General features: G+C 42.1%; 1 pseudogene; it reads left to right on the top strand.

The window, feature by feature from the left end:
- Positions 1-1750, top strand: part of LOC109387718 (origin recognition complex subunit 1-like) — a 6250-nt pseudogene extending 4500 nt beyond the window's left edge.
- The last annotated feature ends 6733 nt before the right edge of the window (positions 1751-8483 follow it).

The following is an 8483-nucleotide window of genomic DNA, read 5'->3' as shown; positions in this document are numbered from 1 at the left end:
AGCAACGAAAATAATTTTATGGTTGGGGGTCACCACAACATGAGGAACTGTATTAAGGGGTCGCAGCATTAGGAAGGTTGAGAACCGCTGTCTAACAGGTCACAGCCTGATGGACTTCAGACCTGGGCTATGGCTCTGGAAGTCCCAGAGAAAACTAGAGAGATGCAACATTCTCATATTGAGAACAAGAAGACTTCATGTGATTGTCACACAATCCTGAGAACCCAAGTCCCAGCTTCGAAAACCACAGAGATTAGTGAGGGCAGAACACTTGCCCCTTCTGGGGGCAGGGGCTGGGCTGGATTCTCGGAGGTGCTTTCTGGGGTTCTGACACCAGAAAAGGTCAGAAAGAGAGAGGCCAAAGGACCAGAAGCTCAGAATGAAGCTACCTGTACTCCCCATCGTGTCGGCAGAAGGACTTCGAATCAGTCTAGGCAGCAGCTTCGGTTGTCAGGTGATGCTGAACATGATCAAGAAGAGAGGGAGTTGGTGCTGGCATCAGATCCCAGACCTGAACAGTGAGAAGGGACAGGCTTGCATGCCAGCCCTTTCCAGGACAACACCAGCTTGTGTGTCCAGAAAACCTTACTCTTCTGTGAAGTCATCCTTACAGGCCCCTTCCAAGATACCACAAGCCTAGAATGCCATGTCGTGCTGCTCTCCGGCTCTGCAGCCAAAACCTGGCTGCCCAGAGGGCCCAGCTGAGGCTGCACGTCTCTGCAGTGCTTGAGTCTCTTCCCTGTCAGGATCAGGAATTCCAAGACGGCTACAACTTTGTAGGATGCAAACTCCTTGACCACAATGGAGGGTGTGTGTACATGTCTGGGGTGGTTGATCACAAGGTGACACGGCCCACAGCAGACAGCCCAGCAAATGATTTTGTCAATACATTGAAGTCAAGGGTATGAAGCTGATGGAGTCCCACAAAGTCCATGTGCAAACCTTTCAGCAGGTGACAGGAGCTAATCCTGCAGCAGAACTTCTGGCGATTCGTACCCAAGGGTCCCCTCAGGAAACCACTGTGCTGCTTGTGGGTGAGCTCGGCCTTCTGAGGACCCAGAAACAAGAGGGAATGTATAGTCTCCATGACCCACTCACAGGAGGTCCGGCCTGTGGTCCTGGCCGTTGCCAACACCATGGACCTGCCAGAGCGCATCGTGATGAATCAGGTTCAAGCCAACCGGGACTTACCAGGATGTCCTTCCAGCCCTGTACTCAGCCAAGATGCTGGTGTCCCAGCTCAAACACTTAAAGGCCTTTGAGGATGATGCCATCCAGGGGTTAGCAGCCCCCTCCGCAGATGCAGGAAACTACCTGGACGTCTGTCGGTGTGCCGCAGAATCTGTGCATTCTCCTGCCAGAAGTCTAGCTCCCCTGGCCTGGGCACTGTCGCCCACTTACTGGGAGCAGGAGATGAAATGTTTTCATCGTCACACATTCCTGCCCTCAAAAATTCCTCTGTTCCTGAACAGGGCTTCTTGAGAGCCATCCGTGCAGGAAGTTCCATCAACTGGGACTGGAGGAAGCAGAATTCCAACAGGTATACAGGCAACACGTGACACTGCGCAGGATGGAGGGACTCCCATGCCCCCATGTCAGAGACCATGGCAGGTGCTCTCACCTGGGCACCTGTCGCCTCCTCCCTATGGAGCCCAGCAGGACCCTCAGCTGGGAGGATGTGCTGATTGTGCTGGGACCAGCTGTTTTAAAGAGCCTGAGCACATGCAGTTGTTGTGGCAAAGTATGCTGAGTGGAAATCGCTATTGTGTGGCTTGAAACTTTCCATTAAATAATTTACTTTTTCCAGAGTGTTTGGGAAATGTATCTTCATTACAAATATCAGATTATAACACCAACCCATCCTCTCTGCAATAGGCCCTCCCTCTGACTTTTATTTCTGTTAGTAGCTATACCTTTTCTTTTTTTACTGTAAGAATATATTTGTAATACATATAGTTGTTAAAGGATTTTTTTAATGGTAGCATACCATGTATATAAATATCTGTATACAATTACAGTAAAACCTTGGATTGCGAGTAACTTGGCTTGTGAGGGTTCCACAAGACAAGCAAACATTTCTATTAGGTTGGTGCAAAAGTAATAGCAGTTTTTGACATTATGAGTAATGTCATTGTAACTTGGTAAACAAGCAATGTCTTGCAATATGAGTAGTTCGTTCCTGGAACAAATCATGCTCACAAACCGAGGTATTACTGTACTTGTATTGATATAAAATAGTTTTGGGAAGAACAAAAAAAAAAAGAAAGAAACATAATGGGAAATCAGAAGTTCATCTTTCACAACAATGAGAAGTCTTTTAAATCCTTAAAATATTCCAAGAATGAGCCTTTAGTTCATAAGACAATGTATCAAAGCTGTATTATTCTGGTGTTCCATAAAATGCTCCCTACTTTGGGGATTTCAATTATGTCATCTTTGTCCTTTTGTATCACCACCTTCTCCTAACTGAGTAGCAGCATCAACGCATGTTTAATACACTAAGAATAAATGGTCCCATATAACTTATGAATTGTAATTTAGCAAACAGTTCCATTTTGGTCACGATAGTAATCTGGCAAGATTGTTAGATATTTTCTTATAACTTGTGTTCTCCTTGAATGTTGCATGCAAGCATTCATTCTTTATAGACTGGGCATTAATTCATCATTAGAATATTTTCTTTCTGCCACATCTACCATCCACTTTGTTTTCCTCTTAAAATATTGGCAAATAATTAACTATATAACTAAAACACAAGGATTTTGAAAAACCCAAACTGAAAATTTATGTTCTTTCCCTACCACGCTGGTCTTCCTTTCTCCTCCCTTTTGCCCCAACAAAATTCTGTGAGAGTCACAATGAATAAAGTAAATAGAACAACAAAACAACAATGTTAATATTTATTTCCCTATAACTATGATTTATTACTTCAATTAATTTTTAGGGGAACCATTAAGAAACAAGTATCTGTTGTTTAAAATGTTTCCTCAACTTTATTTTTAAAGTGATTCTTTCCTATATCATCCAGAATTTATCTTATACTGACATTTTTATTATTCAAAAATTCTCACTTGAATAAGAAGAACAGTTCATCTGGAATATCACAACTATTATGCATCATTAATATCCTAATGCATTATTTATGGTGGTGAATAATATCCTGAAATGAGAAGTCACTGAGGATAAAATATTGCTCTGTCATGTTCCATTATAAGAAGGAATATTTTTAATTAAAGTGATGCCACAGAAATTAGAAGAAATGGAAAAGGCTCTTGATATTGTTCTATCCCAAAGCTCAACTTCCCCTTTGGACGCCTGATAAAATCCAGTCATGTTTTAGACAAACAGTGGATATGGACCTGTCTTAGAAATACAGAACACTGAAGCATTGGGGAAAAAAAAAATCTCAACAGCCCTCTTACTTTTCCTGCCCTGTGTCCACAAAGAGTAAAACCAGGAAACTATGCTCGGAGCATTAAGGTCATCAAACAAGACTCCATTTTTTTTTTCCAGTGAATGTTCTTTTCTGAGGGACCCCTTTATGAATATTGTCAAATGATTTGCCTAAGACTATTATTGGTCTCATCATGAACAGCACAGTAACTATCCAAACCAGGAAGTTCATGACCAATAGACTACATCAACGGAAACAAATGGTCATCGACGTCCTTCACCCTGGGAAGGCAAGCTAGCCAAAATGTACAAGACCGCACCAGAGGTCACCTTTGTATTGGATCCAGAACCCATTTGGGTGTTGGCAAGACAACTGGCTTAGGCAGGACTGATGATTCCTTGGATTACACAAAGAAAAATGAACTCAAACGCAGACTTGCAAGACATGGCCTGTATGAGAAGAAAAAGACCTCGAGAAACCAGAGAAAGGAACGCAAGGACAGAATGGAGAAAGTCCCGACGCCTACAAAAGCCAGTGGTGGTGCAGAAACAAGGAGTCAAGATCCGTCAGTGACTTTATCTGTGGTGACTGAGCAGATCTTCCATGAGAGGATGAATAAACTAAGAATTTTTATGTGACAAAAAGTTAATTAATTTCTAATTTTATTCCACTATAGTCATGTTTGTATTATTGCTAGTCTTTGGAGGTTTTCTTTGCGGCCTAAAATATGGTCAATATTCTTTAATGTTGTACACGAACCTTTTAAAAAAGTGTACTCCTTATTTCTGAGGTTCAGATTTTGACATATTTCTGTAAGACCAACCTCTATGACCTTTTATACTAAGCATTCCACTTATTTTTTCTAGTTGAATTGAGTTCTATGTCCTATTTTGAATGTGATATGCAGATTAAAAAGAGAGACAAATAAGGAGAATTATGTTATGGGCAATAAGGGCACACCAGACAAACAGAGGAAACTTAGGCTGAGACTTCTTGTGTCCTCAGCAAAGGGAAGCGGTCAGTATACCTTTTGTAGCTTCATGGCTCTAGAACAACTTATCTATCTCCACCTGCTGTCAAACATGGCCTTTAATTTAGGAAATCTACTGGCTCCTCTTCGACCTGACCCTTTTCCATCCCTTGCCCCTGCCACCCCCCACTCAATTCCAATTTGATTCCCAACAGTTGCTCCTCGGAGCAGGGCTTTGTCAAGAGGGAGCCTTACTTGGTTAGTTTGAAGGGTCCAGAGGCCAAGATCCCTCAAGAAATATCCCTCCCTACCTTGCTTCCTCTGCTCCCTCCTGGTTCGCCTGCTGTTTTCACAATGGCTCCCCATGCTTTCCAGTGAGTCCGTGCTACCAGTTTTCTTTCCTCCACTACCTCCTACACACCCACTGATACCAAATGTGAGCTAACCTGTCATCTAGTTTGTTTTCAATATTATATTGTCTGTGGGTTTGGGGATTGCCATTTTCATAGCACTGTCTGTTTTTATGTGGAGATTCAAAGACATTAAAAACTATCCCTCCCTGATACCTTCTCATTTCTCCTTCAACTTTTAATAAAACAAGGTGCATCTGCCCGAACATGACTGATTCCTAAGATAAAAAGCTCAACTTCTCAATTCTGAAATATAGAAACAAAATGAAAAGTTCCTCATATGAAGAGTGCATGGTAAATACAGAGGGTGCCCAAAAAAATGTATACATAGTTTAAGGAAGGAAAAAAATGTATTAAAATTGCAATACCAAAATACACCAATAACAAAAGATGAATATGTGTATACATTTTTTGGCACCCCCGTTATCCATATGAATTATGAATACATCATTGAAACACATCACCAGATTTAGTGTTTACATTTTCTGCAGGAAAATCTCTGCTGCCATTACAAACCATTCTCTCTCAGGCCGATATCAGCCTAAATAAATATCCTAGGAGCACGAAACAATCTTCTGAAAAAGTCTTGCCTTTGATTAAAAGATTCTGGAGCTTAAGACATTTCTGGGATCGTTTCCAGGAACATATATATAATTTACAGTGACTGACTGCTCACAGCCAACGATAATTCTGTTCTCCCAATCTTTATAATAAATGCAGGAGATACCAATTTGAGAGAGAAAAAAGGCCATCTCCAATTTTCATACCAATGAAAGTCAAATACAGATACATCTGCATAAAACAGATCTGTACGTATTTTGAACATAAACTGAAACAGAATTTTAACTGTTATTATAGAAAATTAAAAGTCTATCTTATAAAAACTATAACTGGCCTAAGATTAGTAGTTTCCTTTCAAACTTAATAATCCACTAAATGTTATGGATCACCTACTATTTAAAGCACTGTGCTTGGTATTAAGAAATAAGAAAAATAAAGGACATATGCTCTGGTCCTCAGAGAATTCAGAATCTGAGAATATAGATATGTACATATTCAAGAAGAGAAGGTGGAGTGGATTTTATACAGAATTAAGCCCAACTGTAGTATAATAGAAGTATAAACAAAGCACTTAGGAAGCACAGAGGAGAAGTGAGTGCATTTGGAAAAAAGCAACCCGGAAAGGGATCTGTGTGAGACAGGCTTTCAGGGACAAGCCACATTTCAATAGGCAGAAAAGTCCAGAACGGGAATGCACAGTCAGGGAGAACAAAGAAAATGGAGAAGGGAGAAAAAACTGACAGAGTGAGGGATCATCAAGGAATCCACGTGAGGGTAAGAAAGGAGTATGTATGTCATAAAAAAAATAGTTCAAATTGGTTTACTAGACTTCACTTGCTCTTTTTTTCTGTGCTTGATTGGCGATCTCAATATCTCACCCTACAGGCAAGTTTTCAGAAAAACCTGATAAGCATAAGACAACATGACAACAACGAAAATGGTCCAAGTGGTCAGTTCACCAGGTCATCAGTAACCACTAGATCGTCAAGCGCTCCCGCCTGGAATAAGCCCTTTACATGGACGCCTGTCCTATTCAGTCTTGGTTGCCACATGATGCACCTACTACAGAATTGGGAGCACGCATGTTCAGTATTGGAACCAGCGCTTACGTTAAGTGACCAAGAGAACAGCAGCTGGTACAGTGTTCAGTGTAATGCGGAAAATCAAACACCAGCTACTGAAAGGGCCTGCCAGGTACAAAACATCAGAAACCACAGGGAAAGCACAAACTATCCAAACCCTTAATAGTTCCTTTTCAAGAAGAATAGTTTTATAACTGACGCTTATCTCAGTAATTTTTTTTCAAGACTTGTTAAATCAAACATACATCTAAGCAGGGCAGTAAAATGCAAAACGTTTTGCCATCACTATTGCACTATTCATGATGTTACTTGGCACTAAATTATTATAATGAATAAATCATTTGTATACATTGCTCAATGTTTTTTCACGGAGTAACGAGAGAGGGACGCGGCATAAAGAATCGAGGACTTCGGGCCCAAATGCTGAGGTATTAAGAGTGAAAAGCCACGGCTAACACAGCTGCTTCCAATTACATTCAGCGCTTCCGGGTCTGGACCTGACGGCTTTTAGTTTTCCACTTCCCATCAGTGCAGTGGACACTATAGCGCTACCATCATGCCCTTATTGTGACAGTGAAATGAGACCGTGCATGTCACAAGACTCTGTAAAAGTGCTACACAAAAGATTAAATTGACCGTTTTCTGGTTGACTCCCTGCTGCACCCCATCTTCATTCCCTTTCTTTCCCTTATTCTACAGTCTGATCTCTCAGCACATACTCTACGCCCCCAAAGCACCTTCCCAACCCCCTGCACCTTGTTTTCCCACCACCATGGCTTCTGGTCTGAGGACCCACCAGTCCCATCCAGACTCCTGCAGGCACCTTCCCACAAGTCTCCCTGCTTCCACTCCCATTGTCTCAAGTCCTCTAATCCACACCAGCACCAGAACAATCTTCTAGATATCTAAGCCAAACTGCTACTGCTCCGAAGGCCTCGCTTCATACCAAGGAGAAACCTCACCTTCTCCCCCTGGTGGGCTGGCCCTCCATGTCCTGGTTCCTGAGACCTCATCTCCTGTCACTCGTCCCTTCACTCAGGGTATTACAGCTGCTGTGACCTCCTTCCTGGCTGTTCCCTGAACAACTCTGCAAGCACATTTCTAACTGGGGGCCCTTGAGTTACCTGGTCCCTCTTTCAAGAACGTTCAAGAACTCCGTACTGCTCACTCCCTCACTTCATTCCCATCTGTTAAATGTCCCTGCCACAGAAAGGCCTTCCCTCAACACCCCGGGTGACAGTCTGGGCCCTTGCCTCATCCCTCTGTACCCCATGACTCTGCTTTTCTTCTTGCCCTTAGTTCTGAAATGGTATCGCTTATAAACTTGTTTACTGGGCCGGCCGAGTGGCTCAGTTGGTTAAGAGCTTGCTCAAGAGTTTGAGCTCTGAGCAACAGCGGTTCGAGTCCAGCCCGAGCTGAGCAGCCGCTGAGCTGCCAACAGGTAGCAGGATGGCTCAGCTTAAAAATAAATAAATAAATAAATAAATAAACTTGTTTACTTTTCCCCTGGGATATAAACATCATGGGGACAAGGACTTGTCTATTCTTATTAACAATTATATCTGAGTTCTTTACAAAGTAAAGGCTCAATTAAAACGTTGCCTAATGAACAGTAAAAACATTTTTCATGTCCACTTTAGTTTACGCGTTCCACAGAAAATAGTCGCATGCCCATGAATAACTTCAACGCCACGAGCAGCACCTGGATATTTGAATCACCACAAAGTCTTTACCCCACCTTGGAATTCGAAGTGGACTCCAGGAAACAGAGCCTGTTGCCAAATCCTTCAGCTGCCAGACACAGTTTCTGCTGTTCCTTGTGGACGGTGGCGGTGCACTGCAGGACCACTTCATCATCCTGTGGAAGACAGAAAGGGGGAAAGTGAGACAAGCCATGACTTGCCAGTCTAAATCAGACCTACAAGAATATACCTTAGTGCATGTTAAAAATCAGAGGAAAATGTAAGAACAATTGTAAAAAAAAAAACAAAAAAAACAAACAAACAAACAAAAAACACAGAATCGATTCCTAGAGCACTTTAACTTGCAAATAAAAAAGGTAACCA

The sequence above is a fragment of the Hipposideros armiger genome, unplaced genomic scaffold (assembly GCF_001890085.2).
Source record: "Hipposideros armiger isolate ML-2016 unplaced genomic scaffold, ASM189008v1 scaffold_167, whole genome shotgun sequence".
NCBI lineage: Eukaryota > Metazoa > Chordata > Mammalia > Chiroptera > Hipposideridae > Hipposideros > Hipposideros armiger.
Note: the sequence above shows the minus strand (reverse complement) of the source record. Positions and strands in the feature narration are given on the sequence as shown.